Genomic DNA, 24,620 nt, shown 5'->3' on the forward strand with positions numbered 1-24,620 from the left:
GCCGCACACTGATGGGTGCCCACACATCACAGACCATTTATAGCCACTCAGCACACATCACCAGCTGGTAGGTGGACCTCACAGTGGTTCTTGGGGGCGAGGTGGACCTCACAGTGGTTCTGGGATGGACGAAGTAGCTTTGTGAGGTCAGCCGAACAGGAGCAACCATGTATCAGTTTTGCCCCTGCTAGGCCTAATGAATGGCTTCTTGAAGATAGATGCATTCCGACCGGAAATAAGGGGTGATTCTTGATGAGTGAAGTTAATGAACTATTAGAGCAGCTTGCCAGTGGTGGAGAATTCACTGCAAGACTTGACACTTTTTAAATCCAGACTGGACATTTGGCTACAAGTTGTGTCCTGACACAAACTGGTCAGTTTGATGCAAGAGGTCAGATGAGATGGTCTGGCTGCGTGATCTATAAATTCGCTTTCCCCCTCATAAGAGCACAAAAGCTGCCATTCTGGGAGAGAGCAAAGTTCTATCGAGCTCAGTACTCTTTCTTCTGACAGCGTTCAATGCCAGGTGCCCCAGAGGGAATTAATAGAATAGATAATCATTAAGTGATCCATCCCCTGGAATCCATTCCCAGATTTGGGCAAACTAGGGACACCGTCGCTGCCCATTTTGGCTACTGGTCATCGAAGGCCTATCCTCCAGGAACTTATCATGTTCTTATTTGAACTCTGTTCTAGTCTTGGCCTTCACAACATCCTCAGGCAAGGAGTTCCACAAGTTGCCAGTGCCTTATGTGAAGACATGCTTTCTTTTATTTGTTTTAACCCTGATGCCTATTACTTGAATGGGGTGACTCCTTGTTCTTGTTTCATAAGGAGTAAATAACACTTCCTTGTTTACCTGAGCCACACCAGCCATGATTTTAGAGACCTCTGTCATGTCCCCTTTAGGCATATCTTGCCCCTCACTTATCATGCCTAGAGCACAGAGGGTTCACAGCTATGTTCCATTCTCCCCTTCCATTTGCTCCAGATGAAGGCAACCAACCTAAGATTTAGATAACTACACTTATAGGGCCAAATCTTCCCAAAATCTCAGTTCCATTTAGGCGAATAAATAAAAGGCCAGATTTTAAGTAATGTTTAGCATCCTACAGCTCCCAAAGGAACATGGGTGACTAATGTTCCCTCTAAATATTTCCACTCATGTGCAGATTAAATTTTGTTATGCGCACCAAGGCAGGTGTGGATGTGCTCCATCCATAGAAACACATGCTGCCGGCTATGGGCAGCTGTGGGCACCCTACCAATCAGCTGGGTGGCACCTGACTTCCTGGGTGGCCACCCAAGCACTCAACTTACAGGGAACACTGCTGGTGACCAGATTTTTCCAACTCTCCGTTTGCTGAGCTCTTGCGAGACTATAGCCCCTTATCCAAAGTTGCTCTGCTCCCATTCAGACTGCCAAATATCTGGCCTGAATTTTGACTACCTACCACTTTGGGAATCTCCCAGCATATAGTGTAATTAGGACCCAACAAGGGTGTATTTTTGTAATTTCTGGAACCTCTGAACAATAATCAGGATCATACTCTATTCTGGATTCCCCTACACCCAGAGCAAATGTCTTGGTGCGGCCAGAATGGCTTTCCCTTCCGTGGGTAGAGCACAGGGTTGAGCATCAGTGTGATGGGGCAGGCCAGCCCCACACTGAACAAGGGGAAGTAGAGCACGCCTATGGAGGCGGGGAATACGCTCCTCTCCCGCAACCCTGCTGGGCATGCTCCCAGTGCAGCCTGGGTATAAAAGCCTGGAGTGCAGCTCAGTTGGCCCGGACCTCAGGAGGGGAAGGAGGTCCACACCCGAATGCCTGCAGGTGGAGCTCAGGCAAGACCTAGAAGGGGAACAACAGCGACAGCTTCAGTACCTCATTGCACGATTCCCACATGTACTGTCAGATAAACCAGGGAGGACCCCGTTAACAAGTCATCACATCGCCACATTGCCAGGTCAGAAAGTACGGGATAACCACTGATCTCTGCCCTGGAAAATGTGGGACACTGTGCGCAAGGAACTGAAAGAAATGCTGGCCCTAGGCATAGTGGAGGAGTCCAGGAGCGAATAGCGAAGCCCCATCGTGCTGGTCTCCAACCCTAATGGCTCAGTGAGGTTTTGCGTTGCCTTCCGTAAAGTGAACACCATCTCCCGGTTTGATGCCCCAGGTAGAAGTGCTACTTGAATGCCTAGGGAGGGCCAAGTATGTTTTGACATTGGATCTCACAAACGGATACTGGCAGATCCCATTGACCCCGGCAGCCAAGACAAAAACGGCATTCCCAACCCCTTTTGGGCTATACCAATTCACGATGATGCCTTTCAGACTACATGGGACCACTGCTACATTCCAGTGTCTTCTGAATCAGGTCTTGGCACCTTATGAAGAGTACGCTGCGGCATAAATCGATGACATTGTCGTGAATAGTGAGGGTTGGGAGGATCACCTAAACCACTGGGAGAAGGTACTAAGAGCCTTCGGGGAGGCCCGATTAACAGCAAATCCGGCCAAGTGTCACTTAGGGAAAAGAGAGGTGACATACTTGGGGTATACGGTAGGGAATGGACGGGTGAAACCCTTGATTGACAAGATGCAAGCCCTCCGGGAATACCCCACCCCTACTACAAAACAGCAGGCGAGGCAATTCTTAGGATTTGTGGGGTATTATCGGCAATTTATTCCCAATTTTTCAGCCATAGCAGCCTCCCTGACGGACCTGACCAAAAACCAACATTCCCGGCAGGTGGAATGGTCACCAGAATGCGAGAGGGCATTTCGGACCTCACAGGACCAGCTTACCCAGGGGCTGGTATTGGCCCAACTGGACTTTTCCAAGCCATTTGTCCTGCAAACGGACGCCTTTGATGCAGACTGCAGCCCTGTGTTAGCTCAGGAGGTAGAGGGAGCGGAACACCCTATTCCAGTGGTCCCTAACCTTTTGGGGCTGCCGGGCGCCCGGGGGTGAGGCCACTCACACGTCGCACATCCAGGGGCGGGGCCACACATGCTGCGTGTCCGGGGGTGGAGACACTCACATGCTGCACATCCGGGGGCAGGGACACTCACACACCGCATGTCTGGGGGCGGGGCTGCTCATGTGCCACGTGTCCGGGGGCGAGGCCGCGCATGAGCCATGCGCCCATGGGCGGGGCCACCCATGTGCCACACACTGAGGGCCAGCACTGCGCATGTGCCATGTGACCAAGGCAGGGGCCGCCCATGCGCCGTGCACCCGGGGCCAGCACCGCGCCTGCGCTGCGTGCCAGGGGCGGGGCCGGCCCAGATCATTCGGTGGACGCACATAAATGCCCCTGCAGGCGCCATGGTGTCTGCAGGCACCACGCTGGGGACCACTACCCTATTCTATACCTTAGCTGAAAGCTATGCCCTCGAGAGACCAAGTACTCCACTATAGAAAGAGAGGTGCTGGCGATGAAATGGGCCATTGAGGCCCTTACGTATTATTTGCTGTGCAGCCTCTTCTTGTTAGTGACAGACCATACCCCACTGAGGTGCCTGGACTCTATGAAGACACCAATGCCCGAATTATGCGCTGGTATTTGTCCCTACAGCCGTATTCGTTTCAGGTAGTACGCAGGCCAGGGAAAGCCCACGCAAATGTGGATTTCTTTTCCCGTATAGAAAGAAAGGAGACAAGAAGCCTGCCAAGGGGACCCTCTGAAGTGGGGGGGAGGGACGGGGCAGGCCAGCCCCGCACTGAACAAGGGGAAGTAGAGCACGCCTATGGGAGGGAATACGCCCCTCCCCCACAACCCTGCTGGGCATGCTCCCAGTGAAGCCCGAGTATAAAAGCCTAGAGCGCAGCTCAGTTGGCCTAGACCTCGGGAGGGGAAGGAGCTCCTGCCAGAGCACCAGAGCCATGGCTACTGCCACCAGTGCCACCGATGCTGCTGACACCACCCTTGAGACAATCTCATCCGCCTTGCCAGCCCCGCCTTGCAGCTAGACTCGCCACTATCACCGCACGCGCAATTGCCGTAGGACACACCAACCCAGCCACTGACGTGGGATCTGGACATGATGGTAGGGTCCACGGTAGCCAGGGGGATGGGGTAGAAAGAAGCCCAGGGCGGGGCACCGGCAGGGACAGGGCGGACTTGGCATGTTTCGGGGAAAGCTCCCTGCCGAACCAGTGGTGGGAACCCCTGGGCTGGGGCCCGGAGGAGAGGGAGGACCCGGGTCCCCTTATCCCACCCTTTACTATGGAACTGTGATTCAGCCTCTGGGCCTGTGGAACTGTGATTAGGCCTCTGGGCCTGCAGAACAGGGCCTGGAGCTCCAGGGTGCCGGGTCAGGGAGAGACCTAGGATGAAGCAACCCGGTACAATCAGGAGACCTCAGGTCTAACCCCAGCTCTGCTGGCAACCCAGGGTATGACCCTGCTCTGTGCCTCAGTTTCCCCATCTGTAGAATGGCAACAATGAACAGGCTTTGTGAACAGGAACAGCAAGCAGGGAGTTTTGAAAGGGAGTTCTCCAGGTAAAGGAGGAGTAAATCCGGGACCCTCGAGGTAAGTGGCTGTCTGGAGTGTGTGTTTGTGGAGGGGGGAGTTACTTGCTGTGTGCTGAACTTGTGTTTGTCTCTTTGGTTTCTTTGTTTGAAGGAGCGTGTGCTGTGGCCGGCAGCTGGAAGTTTTCAAATCTAAAGATTTGACATCTAGAAGCCTCTGTTAATTGGCTGAGCCTTAGTCAGGAAGCAGGGCTACCAGGCAGACCAGGGCTTTATAAAGCTGTGAGTCAACGATCAGGGAGCTTTGCGACCAGGAGCAGCAAAAAGGGAGTTCTGAGAGGGAGTTGGAAAGGGGCCAGGTTTTCTTGCCAGTCTTTATAGTTTAGTTTAAAGGTTTTAATGAAAAACTTCCTGTTTTAACTAGAAACCTTATCAATCAAACTCATACACAGGAAAAGATGCAGACAGAAGCCCAGCAGCAGAGTGGGGGCTATCCTGTTTATTGCGTCGAGTGTAACATGTATGATTACCTGCCCTGTGGGCGGGTGGCGTCTGTGTGCACCCGTTGCAAGGAGCTCCTGATCCTCAGAGACCGAGTTCGGGCTTTGGAGGACGGGGTGGCTGAACTGGAGGAGCTAAGGGAGGCAGAAAGCTATGTTGATGAGCAGGGCTCGACAAATAATACAATCTACTCGCCCATGGCAAGTAGACTGCAACCCGGAAGAGCCGGGTTCGGGCGATCTGCACGAAGGTACCAATGACATAGGGAAGGGTAGGAGAGATGTCCTGGAGGCCAAATTTAGGCTGCTAGGAAAGAGACTGAAATCCAGGACCTCTATGGTGGCCTTCTCGGAAATGCTTCCAGTTTCACGCACAGGGCCAGGTAGGCAGGCAGAACTTCAGAGTCTCAATGCGTGGATGAGACGATGGTGTAGGGAAGAGGGGTTTAGATTTATTAGGAACTGGGGACACTTTTGGGAGAGGGGGAGCCTATGCAGGAGGGATGGGCTCCACCTAAACCAGGGTAGAACTAGGCTGCTGGCACTAAATATTTAAAAAGGCCGTAGAGCAGTTTTTAAACTAAGAGATGGGGAAAGCCGATTGGTGCGGAGAAGCACTTATATCGGATGGAGACTTCTCTTAGAGGAGAATCCATTGATAGAGATTCTTGAGGCTGTAGTCAGAAAGAAAGGAGGGGAGAGGACAAACCATGGCCAGAGCAGACAAACAACCACATACAAAGGAATCCAATGCATCAGGGAAGGACAGACAAATAAACAGTGGCAATTTGTAAAGTGCTTGTACACAAATGCTAGGAGTCTGACTGATAAGATGGGTGAACTAGAGTACCTCGTATTAATGGAGGAGGTTGACATAATAAGCATCACTGAAACCTGGTGGAATGAGGAAAATCTGTGGGACACAATCATACCATAAAATATATCGGAAGGATAGAGCAGGCCATGTGGGTGGCAGAGTGGCACTATATGTGAGAGATGACATAGAATCAAATGAAATAAAAATCTTAAATGAATCAACATATTCAATAGAATCACTATGGATTCAATGCTCCAATAATAAGAATTTAGCAGTAGGGATATATTATCGACCACCTGACCTGGACAGTGATACTGACATTGAAAGGCTAAGGGAGGTTAGAGAAGCTACCAAAATAAAAAACTCTATAATAATGGGGGATTTTAATTATCCCCATATTGACTGGATACATGTCACCTCAGGAAGAGAAGCAGAGATAAAATTTCTCAATGGCTTAAATGATTGCTTCTTGGAGCAGCTGGTACAAGAACCCACAAGCGGAGAGGCAATTCTCAATTTAGTCCTGAGTGGAGCGCAGGATCAGGTCCAGGAGATAACCGTTACAGGACCGCTGGGAATAGTGACCATAATATAATAACATTCAACATTCCTGTGGTGGGAAGAACACCTCAGCAGTCCAGCACCCTGGCATTTAATTTCAAAAAGGGGAATTATGCAAAAATGAGGAGGTTAGTTAAACAGAAATTAAAAGGCACAATGACTAGAGCCAAATCCCTGCAAGCTGCATGGAAACATTTTAAATACACCATTAAAGAGGCCCAACTTAAATGTATACCACAAATTAAAAAACATAGTAAGAGACCTAAAAAAAAGTCACCGTGGCTTAACCACCATATAAAAGAAGCAGTGAGGGACAAAAAGGCATCTTTCAAGAAGTGGAAGTCTAATCTTAATGAGATAAATAGAAAGGAACATAAACACTGTCAAATCAAGTGTAAAAATGTAATAAGAAAAGCAAAAAAAGATTTTGAGGAACAACTAGACAAAAACTCAAAAAGCAATAGCAAAATGTTTTTTAAGTACATTAGAAGCAGGAAGCCTGCTAAAAAACCAGTGGGTCCCCTAAACGATAGAGATGCAAAAGGAGCAATCAAGGACGATAAAGCCATTGCGAAGAAACTAAATGATTTCTTTGCTTCAGTCTTCACAGCTGAGGATGTTAGGGAGATTCCCAAATCTGCACCGTCTTTTGTGGGTGATGAATCTGAGGAACTGTCCTGGATTGGTGTCATTAGAGGAGGTTTTGGAACAAATAGAGAAACTTAATGTTAACAAATCACCAGGACCGGATGGCATTCATCCAAAGGTCACACCTCAGATTCTCTCCTGAGCTGTATTTACATAACAGTTAGCACCTTGCAGAGCTAAACAATTGTAGTGGGCACACCCACCTCTCCTTTTAGCTGGCTCATAGCAAGCAGCAGTTCAGCCCCTGCTTACAAATCTATTAGGGTATGTCTACACTAGCCCCCTAGTTTGAACTAGGAAGGCTAATGAGGGCGACTGAAATTGCTAATGAAGTGCAGGATTTAAATATCTTGGAAACTGACTAGCTTGAAGTAACTGCCTGCGTCTACACACAGAAGAGAAGCAGGATTCCGAGATAAACCCCTAAGTTTGAATTAACTGTTAAACCTCATTCCACGAGGAGTAACAGCATTTCATTAGCAATTTCAGTTGCCCTCATTAGCCTCCCTAGTTTGAACTAGGGGGCTAGTGTAGACGTATCCTTAGAGTTCTTTGAAGGGGTTAACAAACATGCGGACAAGGGGGATCCACTAGATATAGTATACTTGGATTTTCAGAAAGCCTTTGACAAGGCCCCTCACCAAAGGCTCTTGTATAAATTACATTGTCATGGGATAAGAGGGAAGGTCCTCTAACCAGATTGAGAACTGGTTAAAAGACAGGAAACAAAGGGTAGGAATAAATGGTAAATTTTCAGAATGGAGAGGGGTAACTAGTGGTGTCCCCCAAGGGTCAGTCCTGGGACCAGTCCTTTTCAACTTATTCATAAATGATCTGGAGAAAGGGGTAAGCAGAGAGGTGGTAAAGTTTGCGGATGATACTAAACTGTTTGAGATAGTCAAGACAGAAGCAGACTGTGAAGAACTTCAGAAAGATCTCACCAAACTGAGTGATTGGGCAACAAAATGGCAAATGAAATTTAATGTGGATAAGTGTAAAGTAATGCACGTCGGGAAAAATAACCCCAACTATACGTACAGTGTGATGGGGGCTAATTTGGCTATGACAGATCAGGAAGAGATCTTGGAGTTATCATGGATAGTTCTCTGAAAACTTCCACACAGTGTGCAGCGGCGGTCAAAAAGGCAAATAGGATGTTAGGAATCAAATATATACTAGCCCAGTGTCTGTGAGTCTGTAACGCTGATGTACACGGCCACACTCCCTGGCCGTGTACGTCAGCACCCCGCACCCCCTTCCCCTCCCTCTGTGGCGGCTCAGCTGGGCCGCAGTGGGGGAGCAAGCAGCAGCAAGCGGCCATTTGGGGTCTGCGCTCAGCCGGGCGCCACGGCGGGAGGGGAAGGAGAGGCGGGGCAGTAACATACACGGCCCCGCCCCCTGGCCGTGTATGTCAGCACCCTGCCCTCTTCTCCTCCCCCACAGCGGCCCGCTTCATTGGGGGTGGGACCAGCCAGGAAGGGAGCGGTGCTGGCCGGGAAGGTGGGGGCCTGGAAACAGCTAATGGGGGGGGCAATGGGGCTGTTCGGGGGAGATGGGGGGGCCAATGGAAAGCAGGGCTGGTAATGGAGGGGGGTCAGGCAGAACGGGGAAGGCCACGGGATATCGGGGGGGGGACCACCAGCCGGGAGGGGGCGGGGCTGGCTGGGAGTAAGGGGGAGCAGGAAGCACAGCTGGGGGAGTTCAGGGGCCACAAGGGTAGCTGGGAGGAAGGGGGGTGGGAAGCAGAGCTGGCGGGGGTGGGGAGAGGTGCAGCAGCGCTGGCCAGGGAGATCAGGAAGAGGAACGGGCCGGCAGGAAGCAGAGCTGGGCGGGTGCAGGGGGGCTGGCCGGGGAAGATCAGGAGGGGAAGTGGGGGAGAACCGGCCAGCCAGGAAGGGGCAAGTGAGCAAATGGACCGGCGGGGAGCGGGATTCACCTGGGCACTTGCTGCCTGTCCCGTGCAGGCTCCCGGCGGCAATCGCAGCCCCGACTCACAGCTGGGACTCCCAGCCGCTCCCCCGCCCCCGCCAGGCTTCCGTCCAGTGCGCAGCCGGAAAAATCAGAGAATTGCACCTGTCCAGTATTTTCTGATTTTTTTAACCAGACAGAGAACGCAAATACCGGTACAATACCAGCCACCTGGCAACCCTACCCGCCCCTCCTCCCCCGCGGCGGCCCGGCTGAGCGCGCAACACTCAGCCGAGCCACCACGGAGAGCGGGGAAGGGGGCAGGGCGGTGACGTACACAGCCAGGGGGCGGGGCCGTGAACATCACTGCCCCCCCTTTCCCTCCCGCTGTGGCGCTCAGCTGAGTGCTGCACCCCTCAGCCGGGCTGCCACGGGGGAGCCAGCGGCACAAGGGGCCATTTGGGCTCTCCCATGGCGGGAGGAGAAGGGGGGGCAGGGCGGTGACATACACAGCCCTGCCTCCTGGCTGTGTACGACACCGCCCCACCCCTCTCCCTCGCGATGGCCCAGCTGAGCAGGCAGCGCTCAGCCGAGCGCCACAGCAGAAAGGGAAGGGGGGCGGGGAGAGATGGAGGGGAGGGAGAGGCAGGAGGAGGAGGAGAAGAGAGAGGGAGAGAGAGGCAGAAGGCGAGAGAGGCAGGAGGTGGAGGAGAGCTGAGACAGAGAGGGGGAGGCAGTAGGAGGAGAAAGAGAGAGAGAGGCGGCACGAGAGACCGGAGGCTCAGGAGAGAAGACCAAGGTGGAGGAGAGACCTGAAAATCCTGTCTTATGGTGGGCTAATTGGCTAGTTATTAAGAAAGGGATAGAAAATAAGACAGAATATCTTCCTTCCTCTTTATAAAACTATGGTTCGCCCACATCTTGAATTCTGTGTACAGGTGTGGTCTCCTCACCTCAAAAAAGATATTTTGGCCTTGGAAAGGGTTCAGAAAAGGGCAACTAAAATGATTAGGGGTTTGGAACGGGTCCCATATGAAGAGAGGCTAAAGCAACTGGGACTTTTCAGTTTAGAAAAGAGGAGACTGAGCGGGGATATGATGAGTGGTGTGGAGAAGGTGAATAAAGAAAAGTTATTTATTAGTTCCCATAACAGAAGAACTAGAGGACTCCAAATGAAATTAATGGGTAGCAGGTTTAAAACTAATAAAAGAAAGTTCTTCTTCACACAGCGTGTTGTCAACCTGTGGAACTCCTTGCCAGAGGAGGCTGTGAAGGCTGGGACTATAGCAGAGTTTAAAGAGAAGCTAGATAATCTCATGGAGGTTAGGTCCATAAAAAGCTAATAGCCAGGGGATAGAAATGGTGTCCTTGGCCTCTGTTTGTCAAAGGCTGGAGATGGATGGCACGAGACAAATGGCTTGATCATTGTCTTTGGTCCATCCCCTCCAGGGTACCTAGTGTTGGCCGATGTCGGTAGACAGGCTACTGGGCTAGATGGACCTTTGGTCTGACCCAGTGCGGCCGTTCTTATGTTCTTATGAACCACTCTTCAGGTCAGGAGCACTCCAGACAACAGCCAGTTTCTCAGAGGGGTTTTCCTTCATCTCTCCCAAGGGCCAGGGAGAACATACGTAGGATAAAGTCAGGCAGATGGTTGATTAAAGTTTCTTGATTTCCAAATGAAGGATTGAAAGTGCAAAAAGGTTGGTGTGAGCTTGACAGGGTGGGTTGGGGGGGCGACCCTCTCTTTGAAGAACAAACATGGATAATAAACCCGTCTCAGTTCCTATTGAGGAGCGCGAGCTGACCTTATCTATATGCAAATGTTGGTGCTTCCCCCCTGTGAGGGAGGGCAAGCTGGTTAAAGTATGGCTGATAACGGTGGCGCATTTGCATTTCATGGGAAGCCGCTATAAACCTCACCTCTTTGTTCCCGGGGACCTCTGCAGCATATAAAAAAATCCTGTTGAATTAACAACAGCCCAGTTCTGCTGTGCACCTGTCAGAGACCCGCCAGCACCTCCAAGAAGCTGAGAGAAACAGCTCCATGTCCCATTGCTCTCTGTCACAGAGAAACATTTGCATGAAATGGGCTCTTTGCTGCCTAGGAATCCTTCTGCTCCTCGTGTTTGTTCCTCACTTGAAGACAAGGAGCTCTGAGGGGGACAGCGTGGCTGGTGACAGCAGAGAGTATGTTAGACACTACAGAAGGGAGGGGCCCTGTTCCAAAATCCGCTTTTCCCATCTCTCCCCCACACAGGGTATGTCTACACTACAGGGTTTTGTTGGGAAAATGACTGTTTTTCTTACAAAACTTGAGGAAGGTCCACACTGCAATTGCGTTTTTCTGCAAGAAAATCAAAAGAACGGGGGCCAGGGGGCCTCTAGCATTGATAATCCTCATTCTAGGAGGAAGAAGCCTTTTTGCGAAAGAGCTCTCTTGCCAAAAGGCGTGTGTGGGAGGGAAGAGGGAGTTTTTTTGGAAGAAGAGGGAAGAGGAAAAATCACAGGTGCCCTGGTGGCCGCTCCGTCCATAGCAATCACAGGTTACATGTGAGAGAGCATCCATTCAGTGTGGACACCCTCTTTCGAAAAAGCACATTGCTTTTCTGATGCGCTTTGGCAGTGTGGACGCTCTCTTTCGGACGAAGTTTTTTCAAAAGATCTCTTCCAAAAAAAGCTTCTTCCAGAAGAAGCCTGTAGTCTAGAAGAAGCCTCTGGTAACTTGTCCAGTGTGTTGTCCGACCGGCAGGGAATAACTCAAGGGATGGGTTTTCCTGCCTGTGAATTATGAAAAGGGCACAGGAAGGGATAAGCAAACTAGGAAGACTAAAGAAAAGATCAACCAAGCTTTTGACAAATACAAGCCAATCCCTCGATGGCTACCCAGTGCACAGAATCATGGAATCATAGAACACTAGAACTAGAAGGGGCCTCAAGAGGTCATAAGTCCAGTCCCTGCACGGCAGGGCCAAGCACTCTAGACCATCCCTGATGTTTCTCTAACCTGCTCTTAAATATCTCCAATGATGGAGATTCCACAACATCCCTAGGCAACTTATCTCAGTGTTTGACCACCCTGACAGGCAGGAAGTGTTTTTCCTAATATCCAACCTAAATCTCCCTGGCTGCAGTTTAAGCCCATCGCTTCTTGTCCTCTCATCAGAGGCCAAGGAGAATAATTTCTCTCCCGCCTCCTTGTGACACCCTTTTAGGTACTTGAAAACCGCTACCATGTCCCCTCTCAGTCTTCTCTTTTCCAAAATAAACAAGCCCCATTCTTTCAGTCTTCCCGCGTAGCTCATGGTTTCTAGACCTTTAATCATTTGTGTTGCTCTTCTCTGGACCTTCTCCAATTTCCCTCACATCTTTCTTGAAATGTGGTGCCCAGAACTGGACACAAGAAGTCTCCATTACAGCTATCAACATTTTTCCACCAGAATTTTCTTTTTGTCAGAAAATGCCGAACATTTTCATGAAAGAGCATTACGTCCAAACATCCATTTGCAGATCAGAAGTGTCGGGTTCCCCCCCTCAGAAGCATGTAAAGGGGCCACCCTGGCTACCAGAGACCTTAAGCACCGCCCCGATCGATACGTCTCCGCAAAGCGTTTCAGCTGTGACAAACGGCCCACTTCAATGAACATACATTTTGTCAAAAATCCTCCGACCAGCTCTATAAATCAGTAGGGCTGCTTTGTCAAGTGCCTGTTCCCCATGGAGCCATCTTGATTTACAGCAGCACTTTGTCCTGAAGACAATAAGGCTCATGGTGAGTTGCGACCTGTTTTGCATCCAAACTACAGAGGCCTTTTAGGTCCCTCTTCAAAGCCCAGACTGATCTGGGCCCCTAGAGATTTAGTCTGTCGCTAAGGGACAAGTTTGCTGCATGAGCAAGGGAGATTGTTTTAATGCAAATAGGCTTAACAATGAATCGTGGAGAGAAAATTGGGGGCGGAGAGAGGAATCAGTTTAAAAAAAAGTCTTTTCACTTCTAGTCTTCTTTTTCCCCCGTGTCCCCATTTTGCCTTTCAATCTGCGTTGGGTAGTTCTTTGAAGAGGTACTACAAAGCCTTTAGTAAAAGCAAAAATGAAAGAAAGAAAGAATGCTAGCTCAGATCCCAAATCAGTCCCGCAGTACATGTCTAGACTCCCACATTACGAATACATTTACTCCTTTTCAAGAAGGTGTTGGAAAAATCAGCTCCTCTTTCAATTCTTCTGCTGAGCCCCACACTTGGGAGTCAATGCATCCCTGTTTGGATGGGTGATGAAAAGACAATACAAACAGTGACCCCTTCTGGCTCACACTGACTCGTGCCTCGCACTTCCCTTGTACTTTCCAGTTCCGAATGTCATGCACACCCCTCTGGGGAGGGAAGGGGGATGTTTGCCATCTAAATCCTGATTTGTGGGGAAGCTTATGTTTAGTTCTGTATTGCACACCAGCCTGTGCCCAGCGCTATACAAAATATAAAGTCCTATGGGCCTTCGTGCCAAGGTGTCCTTTTTATTATGCTTCAGGGGTAGCTGAGTTAGTCTGTACAGGATAAACTTAAAACACAACAAATAGTCTGGTAGCACTTTAAAGACAAATAAAACCTGTAGATGGGATCATGAGCTTTCGGGGGCACAGCCCACTTTTGGATTTAGGGCCTTTATCTGGCCTCTTGAGTGCTTACGTCACTCCTCACTCCTGCCCCATAGTACTGCCATATACTGAGTTAGGTAAACAGGGTTAGTGACCATTGCTTCCTGTCACAAGTGCCTGCTTGGTTTGCTTGCACACTTTTCACCAGCATTACACCAACATTGGTGCAAGCAGGTTTCTATCTGTACCAGCATTTATCTGTGGTTATTTACAGGCCAATACTGATCTTCGACTCAGAAGCGTACACGCGTGTGTGTGCGTACCTGTTTGTTATTTGCACTCCTTGTGTTCGTAACATTTCAGTCAGCCCGTCAGGAAGCAGATAACAATACCATGTGACTTAGGTGACCGGTTACATACCAGAAGTTGCAAATAATCCAGTTGAATTGTTAGGGGCAGGGCCTTAGTGATGTATTTTGTTCAGCACCTAGAAAGCCCCGATCCGGCCTCAAGACCCTACTGGAAAGCTAGTAAAAAGTAATGGTGACCAATTGGAAGCTATGACGTAAAAGGTCGGTTGAATTATTAAAAACAGCAAATGCACCAAGGCCTGAGATGGGAGCTGCTAACCGCTTCCCAGGGTGTGAAAGGCTGTTACGAGGAGAAGTGAGAGAATTGTTCTGGGCAGCTGGCAAGGCGCACTGGGCTTACATTGCAGCAAGGGAGGCTTAGGACAGTCACCAGGGAAAACTTCAGGGTGGTTAAGCCCAGGGACAAATTGCCTGGCTCTCACTGCTGCCCCTCAAAAAGAACTCTGGTGAGAAGGAAACTCCCTGTGACTTTACCTGTAGTAAAACCCACGGCACGACTCAGCACAACCCATAGTACTGCTCAATGGCTAGGGCCCAGAGCCGCCATGCCGGGCAGGGTCACCAGCCACACCGCGTTACCTAGCTTTCAACCAAAGCTGTGAACCAGCATTTCAAAGCCAATTAAAACACCGTTAAGCAATCACGTGTAAACAAACCCAGCTGCAGCTCCAAATGAGCACTAAGGAGAGACCGGAAAACCTGGGAATCCTCATGTAGCATAAGAACATAAGAATGGCCAGACTGGGTCAGGCCAAAGGTCCATCCAGCCCAGTACCCTGTCTGCCAACAGTGGCCAATGCCAGGTGTCCCAGAGGGAGTGAACCGAACAGGTAATGATCAAGCGATCTCTCTCCTGTCATCCATCTCCACCCTCTGACAAACAGAGGCTAGGGACACCATTCCTTACCCACCCTGGCTAATAGCCATTAATGGACTTAGCCCCCATGAATTTATCTAGTTCTCTTCTAAACCCTTTTATAATCCTAGCCTTCACAATCTCCCCAGGCAAGGAGTTCCACAGATTGACTGTGCGCTGTGTGATGCTCCAGTGGGGGAGCTGGGTTAGTCTGTAACTGGAAAACCATAAAAAACAATGCGTAATCTAGCAGCACCTTAGAGACTAACAAAACATGTAGATGGGATCATGAGCTTTCATGGGCAGCCAAGCTTTCATCCTTTGCAGCCAAGGGGCTGGGCCACTGCTTCCCGCGGCTCCCCTTGCCTGCAAACTATGAACCGGAGCCAATGGGAGCTGCGAGGCTCCATGGCCGCGGCACCAGTATATAAACAAACTGGGATGGCCAGTTAAAGAGTTTCTGAAAGTGTTTCCGTGGTACATTTACAGAAACTGATGTGACTGAGAGGCTTACCAAGCTGATCAAACCTTCAGATCGCTACCCCTTCCTGCTTCTCCATGTGGGAACTAACGATACGGCCAAGAATGACGTCGAGCGGGATATTGCGGATATTGTGGCATTGGAAAGAAGGATTCAAGAATTCGGTGCGCAAGTGGTGTTCTCGTCCATCCTCCCTGTTGAAGGGAAAGGACTGGGCAGGGATCGTTGAATTGAGGATGTAAATGCAAATGGTGTCGCAGAGAGGGCTTTGGTTTCTTTGACCATGGGACTCTGTTCTGGGTACAAGGATTGTTATGAAGAGATGGGATCCACCTAACGAAGAGAGGAAGGAGCATCTTTGCGGACAGGCTTGCAAACCAAGTGAGGAGGGCTTTAAACTAGGTGCGTCGGGGGGCAGTGACCAAAACCCTGAGGGGAGTGGGAAAGTCGGATACCGGGAAGAAATGCAGAGAGGAATGAGCAAGAAAGGAGGACCCCTTTCCGAATGGAGAAGATAGGGCGATCAACTGGTTACCTGAGGTGTTTGTACACTAATGCAAGAAGCCTGGGAAACAAACAGGAAGAACTGGAGACCCTGGCCCAGTCCAAGAAATATGATTTAATTGGGATAACAGAGACTTGGTGGGATGACTCACATGACTGGAGCGCTGTCATGGAAGGGTATAGACTGTTCAGGAAGAACAGGCAGGGAAGAAAAGGAGGAGGAGTTGCACTATATGTAAGAGAGCACTACAGTTGCTCTGAACTCCAGTATAAAGAGGGAGAAAAACCTGTTGAGAGTCTATGGGTTAAGTTTAAAGGAGCAAATAACAGCAGTGATGTTGCGGTTGGTGTCTGCTACAGGCACCAAATCAGGTGGATGAGGTAGATGAGGCTTTCTTCGGACAGCTGAGAGACGCTTCCAGATCACAGGCCCTGGTTCTCGTAGGGGACTTTTAATCACCCTGACATCTGTTGGGAAACCAATACGGCAGTACACAGGCAATCCAGGAAGTTTTTGGAGAATGTTGGGGATAACTTCTTGTGCTGAAGGATCCGACTAGGGGCCATGCGCAGCTTGACCTTCTGCTCACAAACAGGGAGGAACTAATAGGGGAAGTGGAGGTGGGTGACAACCTGGGAAGCAGTGATCATAAGATGGTAGATTTCAGGATCCTGACCAAAGGAAGAAAAGAGAGTAGTAAAATACACACCTTGGACTTCAAAAAAGTAGATTTTGACTCCCTCAGAGATCTGATGGGCAGAATCCCCTGGGATGCTAACATGAAGGGGAGAGGAGTCCAGGACAGCTGGCAGTATTTTAAAGAAGCCTTATTGAAGGCACAGAAAGAAACCATCCCAACATGTAGTAAGAGAGGCAAACATGGTAGGAAACCAGATTGGCTTACAGAGGCAATCTTTGGTGAACTTAAGCACAAAAAGGAAGCTTACAAAAAGTGGAAACTTGGACAAATGACCGGGGAGGGGTTTAAATGTATAGCGCAAGAATGCCGGGGGGTTATCAGGAAGGCGAAAGTGCAAATGGACTTGCGACTGGCTAAGGATGTGAAGGATAACAAGAAAGGTTTCTACAGGCATGTTAACAAGAAGAAGGTGATCAGAGAGGGTGTGCGGCCCCTAATGGATGAAGGAGGTAACCTAGGGTACGTCTACACTACAACGTTAATTCGAACTAACTTAGTTCGAATTAGTTAATTCGAACTAAGCTAATTCAAACTAACGGATCCAGACTAAAAAACTAGTTTGAATTAGCGTTTTGCTAATTCGAACTGGCATGTCCACATTAAGTGGACCCTGAACCGGGCTTAAGGATGGCCGGAAGCAGTGCCGGCAGGGCATCAGAGGAGGACTTAGAGCATGGAGATGCTGTCTCAGGCTAGCCGAGGGCTGTGCTTAAAGGGTCCCGACCCCCACCCCGGACAGACAGTTCTCAGGGGTGCCCCACTTGCAAAGCAGTCCTGGCTTGGAGTGCCCTGAGTGCCCACACTGGGCACATCACAGCACTCCGCCATCAGACCGGCTGCACTTGCCGCAGGCTGCCATCTGGGGAGAGGGGGCAATTGGGGGGCTGCAGGAGAGCTTCCACCCCCAGAAGCCCGCAGAGCCAGCCCAGTCCTCCCCATCGGGGGCTCGTGCCCCATTCCTCCCTCACCTCCTTCCACTTACCCTTCCCTAGCCCCTCTTCTTGATGTACAAAATAAAGATAACGTGTCTTTCAAAATGGAATCTGTCTTTATTGAACAAAACCAGGGGAGACTGGGAAAAGGAGGTGGGAGAGGGGAAGAGAGAGGCTGGGAGAGGGGAGGGCAACTAACATGATCAGGGGTTGGGAACAGGTCCCATATGAAGAGAGGCTAAAGAGACTGGGACTTTTCAGCTTAGAAAAGAGGAGACGGAGGGGGACAGGATAGAGGTCTCTAAAAGCAGGAGTTGGGTGGAGAGGGTGCATACAGAAAAGTTCTTCCTGAGTTCCCATAAAGAAGGACTAGAGGACACCAAAGGAAAGGAATGGGTAGCAGGCTTCAAACTAGTAAGAGAAAGTTGTTCTTCCCAAAGCAAATAGTTAACCTGCGGAACTCCTTGCTGCAGGAGGCTGTGAAGGCTACAACAAGTCATGGAGGTTGGGTCCATGGAGTGGTATTAGCCAGGGGGTAGGAGTGGTGTCCCTGCCCAAGGTTTGTGGAAGGCTGGAGAGGGATGGCACGAGACAAATGGCTTGGTCACTGTCTTCGGTCCATACCCTCCAGGGTCCCTAGGATTGGCCGCTGTCGGCAGACAGGCTACTGGGCTACATGGACCTTTGGTCTGACCCAGTACGGCCATTGTAAGCTCAGGGCTCAGGGTCGGGGGTCTCAGTGGACCCCCTTGATTCTCTTGCACACCTGCTCCTGGGTGGCCAGCCTGGCAGCTCTCCTGCCCAAGCTGGCCACTTTCTTGTGCCTAGTGCGGAGATCGTGGATGAGGTCCACGATGTCCGCACTAGCCCAGGCGGGTGCCTGCCTCTTGCGGTCCCGGGCAAGCTCCCGGGAGCCGCCAGCCTGATCCCGGGAAGAGGGGGAGGGCTGGGGGGCATCGGGTGGGTAGCTCGATCCGTGCCAGGTGCAGGGTCTGCTGGCGGGGTGGTGGCAGGCTTGCACCTGGCACGGGCACCGTAGCCAGCCCGTGCCCCTTTAAAGGGTCCGGGGCCGGGAGCGGGGCAGTAGAGTTTCCCTGGTGTTGGCCAGAGTGGCCACCAGGGAAACCTGGGGAGGGCTAGCCTCCTACTAGTTCGAATTAAGGGGCTACACATCCCTTAATTCGAACTAGCTAGTTCGAACTAGGCTTAATCCTCGTGGAATGAGGGTTACCTAGTTCAAACTAAGCGCTCCGTTCGTTCGAATTACGTTCGAACTAACGGAGCGCTAGTGTAGCACCTATGAAAGTTAATTCGAACTAACGTCCGTTAGTTCGAACTAACTTTGTAGTGTAGACATACCCCTAGTGACAGATGATGTGGGGAAAGCTGAGGTACTCAATGCTTTCTTTGCCTCTGTATTCACGGACAAGGTCGGCTCCTGGACTTCTGCGCTAAGTGACTCAAGATGGGATGAAGATGGACAGCCCATGGTGGGTAAAGAACAGGTTAGGAACTATTTAGAAAAGCTAAACGTACATAAATCCATGGGTCCGGACTTAGTGCATCCGAGGGTACTGAGGGAGTTGGCAAATGTCATTGAGGAGCCTTTGGCCATTATCTTTGAAAAGTCGTGGAGATCGGGAGAAATCCCGGATGATTGGAAAAAGGCAAATGTAGTGCCCATATTCAAAAAAGGGAAGAAGGACGATCCAGGGAACTATAGGCCGCTCAGTCTTACCTCGGTCCCTGGAAAAATCATGGAAGGGATCCTTAAGGAATCCATTTTGAGGCACTCGGAAGAGAGGAAAGTGATCAAGAATACTCAGCATAGATTCACCAAGGGCAAGTCGTGCCTGACCAATCTGATTAGCTTCTATGATGAGGTAACTGGCTCTGTGGACATGGGAAAGTCAGTGGATGTGATATACCTTGACTTTAGCAAGGCTTTTGATACGGTCTCCCACAATATTCTTGCCAGCAAGTTAAGGGAATGTGGATTGGACAGTAAGATGGATAGAAAGATGGCTAGAAGGCCGGGCCCAGCAGGTAGTGATCAACAGCTCGATGACAGGATGGCCGTCGGTTTCTAGTGGAGTGCCCCAAGGTTTGGTACTAGGACCGGTTTTGTTCAATATCTTTATTAATGACCTGGCTGAGGGGATGGATTGCACCCTCAGCAATTTTGCAAATAACACTAAGCTAGGAGGAGAGGTAGATACGTTTGAGGGCAGAGATAGGGTCCAGAGTGACTTAGACAAATTGGAGGATTGGGCCACAAGAAATCTGATGAAGTTCAACAAGGACAAGTGCAGAGTCCTGCACTTGGGACGGAAGAATCCCAAGCATAGCTACAAGCTGGGGACCAACTAGTTTAAGTAGTAGTTCTGCAGAAAAGGACTTTGGGGTTACAGTGGATGAGGCGCTGGATATGAGTCAGCAGTGTGTCCTTGTAGCCAAGAAGGCTAATGGCATATTAAGTTGCATTAAGAGGAGCAGTGCCAGCAGATCCAGAGATGTCATTATTTCCCTTTATTCGGCTTTGGTGAGTCCACATCTGGAGTGTTGTGTCCAGCTCTGGGTCCCCCACTACAAAAAGGATGTGGACGCATTGGAGAGGGTCCAGCGGAGGGCAACCAAAATGATTAGGGGGCTGGAGCATTTGACTTATGAGGAGAGGCTGAGGGACTTGGGTCTGTTTAGTCTGTAGATGCAAAGAGTGAGGGGGGATTTGATAGCAGCCTTCAACTTCCTGAAGAGAGGTTCCAAAGAGGATGGAGAGAGGCTGTTCTCAGTAGTGACAGATGGCAGAACAAGGAGCAATGGGCTCAAGTTGTGGTGGGAGAGGTCCAGGTTGGATATTAGGAAAAACTAGTTCCCTAGGAGGGTGTTGAAGTACTGGAATGGGTTCCCTAGGGAAGTAGTGGAGTCTCCATCCCTAGAGGTGTTTAAGTCTCGGCTTGACAAAGCCCTGGCCGGGTTGATTTAGTTGGGATTGGTCCTGCCTAGAGCAGGGGGCTGGACTTGATGACCTTCTGAGGTCTCTTCCAGCTCTATGGTTCTATGAATGTATTATTCTATGAAACACTGATCTAGATCATCCCTGACAGGTGTCTGTCCAACCTGCTCTTAAATATCTCCATTGCTGGAGATTCCACAACCTCCCTAGGCAATTTATTCCAGTGTTTGACCACCCTGACAGGTAGGAAGTTTTTCCTACTGTCCAACCTAAACCTCCCTGGCTACAATGTAAGCCCATTGCTTCTTGTCCTGTCCTCAGAAGCCAAGGAGAACAATTTCTCTCCCTCCTTCTTGGAACTCCCTTTTGGGTGTGTGTAATGTGAGCACCCATACAATGCACAGTCATAGCCATGTGTTGAATATGATCCTCCCGCCCTTGTTCACAGCAGTTTTAGCTGAAGCCTGCAGTTCTCACATCACCGAGTTCTGGAATCAGCAGTATACAGGAGAGGAAGCAGATGTGACCCTGACTGTCTATGTCAGAGTGAATGGGAATGGACCCAAGGGAAGGAAGGTACCATTGCTGAACACACAGAGCATTCATTCGCTGTTACGTCCTTGGTACAGCTACATCCTTATCTATCCCAAACAAGCAGGAAAGGGGGTATCAAACACTGTCTGGGTATGTCTACACTACCCCGCTAGTTCGAACTGTAAACCAATAGGAGCAGTTACCAGGGTCACGGTTACTCAGACCCCTTACTTAACCCTACACACACACATGTTGCCAACCATCTATCAATGCCTAACCATGGGAACATCTTCCAGAGAGTCTCCTGCCAAAAGTTTCTGCAGGGATTGCTGGCTGGCATTCAACAGCCTGGGCAAGGCATGCAAGAGAGCTGAGTAAGTGATCATAATGGAATCCACAGCTCTAGAAATCTCCTCTTTGCTACAGCTCCAGCCAGTACTGTCCTCTCAGCAGCCACTCAACATCAAGCCTGATTTCTTCCCCTTCCCCTGCTGTGTGGGAGGGCGGAGGGGTCATTTCTAGTCCTAAATTCACACTTGCCTCTCCTGATGCTCTGAACTTCACTTGCTCGATTACTGAATTCTCAGGTCTTGGACTTGACTAGCTGATTCTTCGCAGGGAACGTCTCCGTCTCTCCCTTCAGGGTCTCTGACCTGACACACTTTCCTTTCACACTGCAGCTCGCTTCATTAAGCTTTCACCGTGCCTGCCTCTCTGTCTGTGGCTTCTGTTCTTGGTCTTTGCTCTTTGGCTTGCACAAAACAACACCCAGGGCTTTATCAACACAGACACTTTCATGCTGAGGTTAACACCACTAAAACCAAATGGCCTAATAACTGTGAAGTCATTTGGTAGTAGGCTATTGGTCTGAGGCCAGTTTTATAGTGTCTGCAAAGGGGAACTTCCTTGCTTACTTGTAGTAGGCTTGCAGTTCCAGTGGAATTAAAAATAATAACTTTCTATTGCTCTTGGCAGTGAATATAAAGAAAGCACCAGTGCAATGAGGTTGTTTATAGCGATTTTAAGATGGAGGGAGGGAGGTGAAGTCTTGACCTCACTTAAGGACTGAAAAACACTCTTCAAGAGGGACAGGATTTCATCTGTGCTCACCACCTTGAGATGACAATGTAATGGTCCAGTCTGGAAATCAGATTTGTCTAAAGTACTTCTACAGCCATGTTACCTTAATACCTGACAAAGTCCCATGTACCCCTGTCATGACACCACTGTGTTGCCTCAAACACCAAACCATCACCGTACCTCATTTCGACGTTTGGCACTGTCTACACAGCAGGAAGTCAACGGAAAAGCAAGCTCCCAACTTCCCTTACTCCTCGGGAAATGAGGGTTACCACGAGTCCTCCAGCTCGACGTTATTTCAAAAGAATGGCTTGCTGTGTCGACATGCTCTTTGTTATTGTAGAATAACGTCAGTTCTGAAATAACGCTGCTGTGTAGACATACCCAAAGTTACCCAAGTCAGGAGGGAAGGTCGAAAACGGCCAGTCACAGTGGGACTTGCTTTGCCCTGTGACTCATACTTCACCTTGATGAACATTTTTCAGTTTTTTTTAATGGAAAGTGAGTGTCATTTCACTGGAAAACTGTAGGGATTTGGTAAACCAAAGATGTTTAGGTTTTTCATTGAAAACCAATCGTTTTCTGGGAGGGGTTAATTTTTTCATCAGAAAACCCCCAAAGTGCATTTTACCAAAGCTGGGTTTTGATTCCCACTAGTGCATGGGATGGGGGCAGCGCAAAAGAGCCAACCTGTCTGATCCAGCCATGCCCCTGCCTGGAGGTGGAGCATATGCTCCCTTCTGTGTCTATGTATGGGAATTATATTAACTCTGCTAAGTCAGCGCTTCCCTTCTGCATCCCCTGCCATGCCAAGCAATTCAGGCACTGGCACCATTAAGATACAGACATGCTAGACCCAATATTCAGACTGATAAACTGAGGCAGAGAGAGAGAGAGGAGGGTCCAGCCCCATAGTCCTGCCTGCCAGCTTGCTGCCTTAACCCCTGGACAATACTGCGCTGTGTGCTCTCCCTGTCATTTGTCTGGCCTTAAGACGTGGTCATGGCATCCCCATAGACACGTGCTACCCAGGGGTGCCCAGAATGCATGTGAAGGGTGCTGCACAATTCCCGGAGATGCTGGGTGCTTTTTGCTCCCATTCTCTCAGGGCAGAACCATCACGGAGCCCTCAACACTTTGCAAAATCAAGTGCTGAGAGGGTAGTGAAGGCGGCTGCAAGCACAACCCACAGGCAAGTGTGTCCCACACATCTCCACTCTGCACCTCCTCCAGAGAGCCCCTTGCAGCCCCCAGCTGGCCCACTTCCATAGCGCATCTTTCCAGCTCAGGAGACTGCCAGTTCCCTCCCCGGGTCTGGCGGGAGAGACGCCCAGGCAGTGCGGAGAGGCAGGGTCTGGCAGATGGCAGGGCTGTTTGCTTCAGGGCTCCTGCCAGCACAGTGAGCTGCATGGACGCGAGGCTGCTCCCAGACACTTTCAGCTGCTGAGTGGGGACGGTTCTTAGTGATGCTTCTCAGGGGATTATGGCTGTTTTCATAGTTAGCTCCTGCCACAGACTTATTGTGAAGGTCAAAGATCTGTCTGTCAAAGATCGTCACGTGACGAGAAGCCCCAGCCCCCCACAGCTGTGGTCAGAGGATCAGCCCTGCAAATAGCCCCCTATTTTAAAAGAGAATCCTAGAACACTAGAACTGGGAGGGACCTCGAGAGTCATCGAGTCCAGTCCCCTGCCCTCACGGCAGGACCAAGAACCATCTTCATTATTAGTTGGGATTGGTCCTGCCTAGGGCAGGGGCTGGACTTGATGACCTCTCGAGGTCTCTTCCCACCCTAGGATTCTATGATTCTGTCCCCGATAGATCCCTGGTAGAAAGGCTGCTGATGGCAGGATGTTCTCTAAGAGGCATTCTGATGTCTGGGACTGACTACTCCCTTGATCTGTCAAGGCCAGACCTGTTCTGTGAGGCACACTGCAGAGTGCACCGTCCTACCTGGTCAGTTATGGGGCGGGTGGCACTCTGGGCATGGTCAGTTGGGCAGCTGTGCTTAAGATTTATTCGCTGTTTTACTGTAGCACCTACCAGCTCCATGGGACGAATCCCATGGTGCTAGGTGCTGTACAAACACAAAACAAAAAGTCCCTGTCCAAATCATCTCCTCATCTAGCCCAGTATTGCATTACTCTCTATGTACATTGTACAGCAATCAGGACAACAGGGAGAGCTTTCGAAATGTCCACCTTAAAATGCTACCTTCCAGCAGCACCATTCTGAAGGAGCACAGCGTGCCAAAGATGCCTGCTCCTTGTGTGCTAAATGGCAGTCACCTTCCACCCCAGAGGTGGCTGCGGCAAATGCTGAGGTTTACACATGGACATAAAGTAGGTGTGGATTGTGCCATTTAAAAGACCCTTTGCAAATATATTTTTGGAGACATACTTCTAATAACTCAGTCACTTTAAAGAATAACAGATAGGGGTTTTATGGCTTTGGGTCTTGTTTCATTTATTATTTATAATTAAAGTCTTTTTTTTTTTTTTTTTTTTTTTTTTTTGGCCAGAAAGAAAGAAAACTCTCCTGAACTCATTATTGAGCTGACTCAGAGATTTACTTTTTTTGCACTGGCTACTCTTCCATTCCTCTCCTTGTGACTGCTAATTTCTTCAATTTTCCACTTCAATCCTTTATTGGCGTGATAGCCTGCCCAGCCTTAAGCATATTTTCCTTGTCTTTGAATT

General features: G+C 49.8%; 1 long non-coding RNA gene across 1 annotated transcript; it reads left to right on the forward strand.

Annotated features, from left to right (window-relative positions):
* The first annotated feature begins 3,789 nt into the window (after positions 1–3,789).
* On the forward strand, positions 3,790–24,431 carry LOC142819282 (uncharacterized). Its single transcript, XR_016347650.1, has 2 exons — positions 3,790–4,544; positions 20,758–24,431. It is a non-coding gene; the product is annotated as an uncharacterized LOC142819282 (long non-coding RNA).
* Positions 24,432–24,620: the final 189 nt, after the last annotated feature.

Source organism: Pelodiscus sinensis, chromosome 21 (genome assembly GCF_052426305.1).
Source record: "Pelodiscus sinensis isolate ZL-2025 chromosome 21, ASM5242630v1, whole genome shotgun sequence".
NCBI classification, from domain to species: domain Eukaryota; kingdom Metazoa; phylum Chordata; order Testudines; family Trionychidae; genus Pelodiscus; species Pelodiscus sinensis.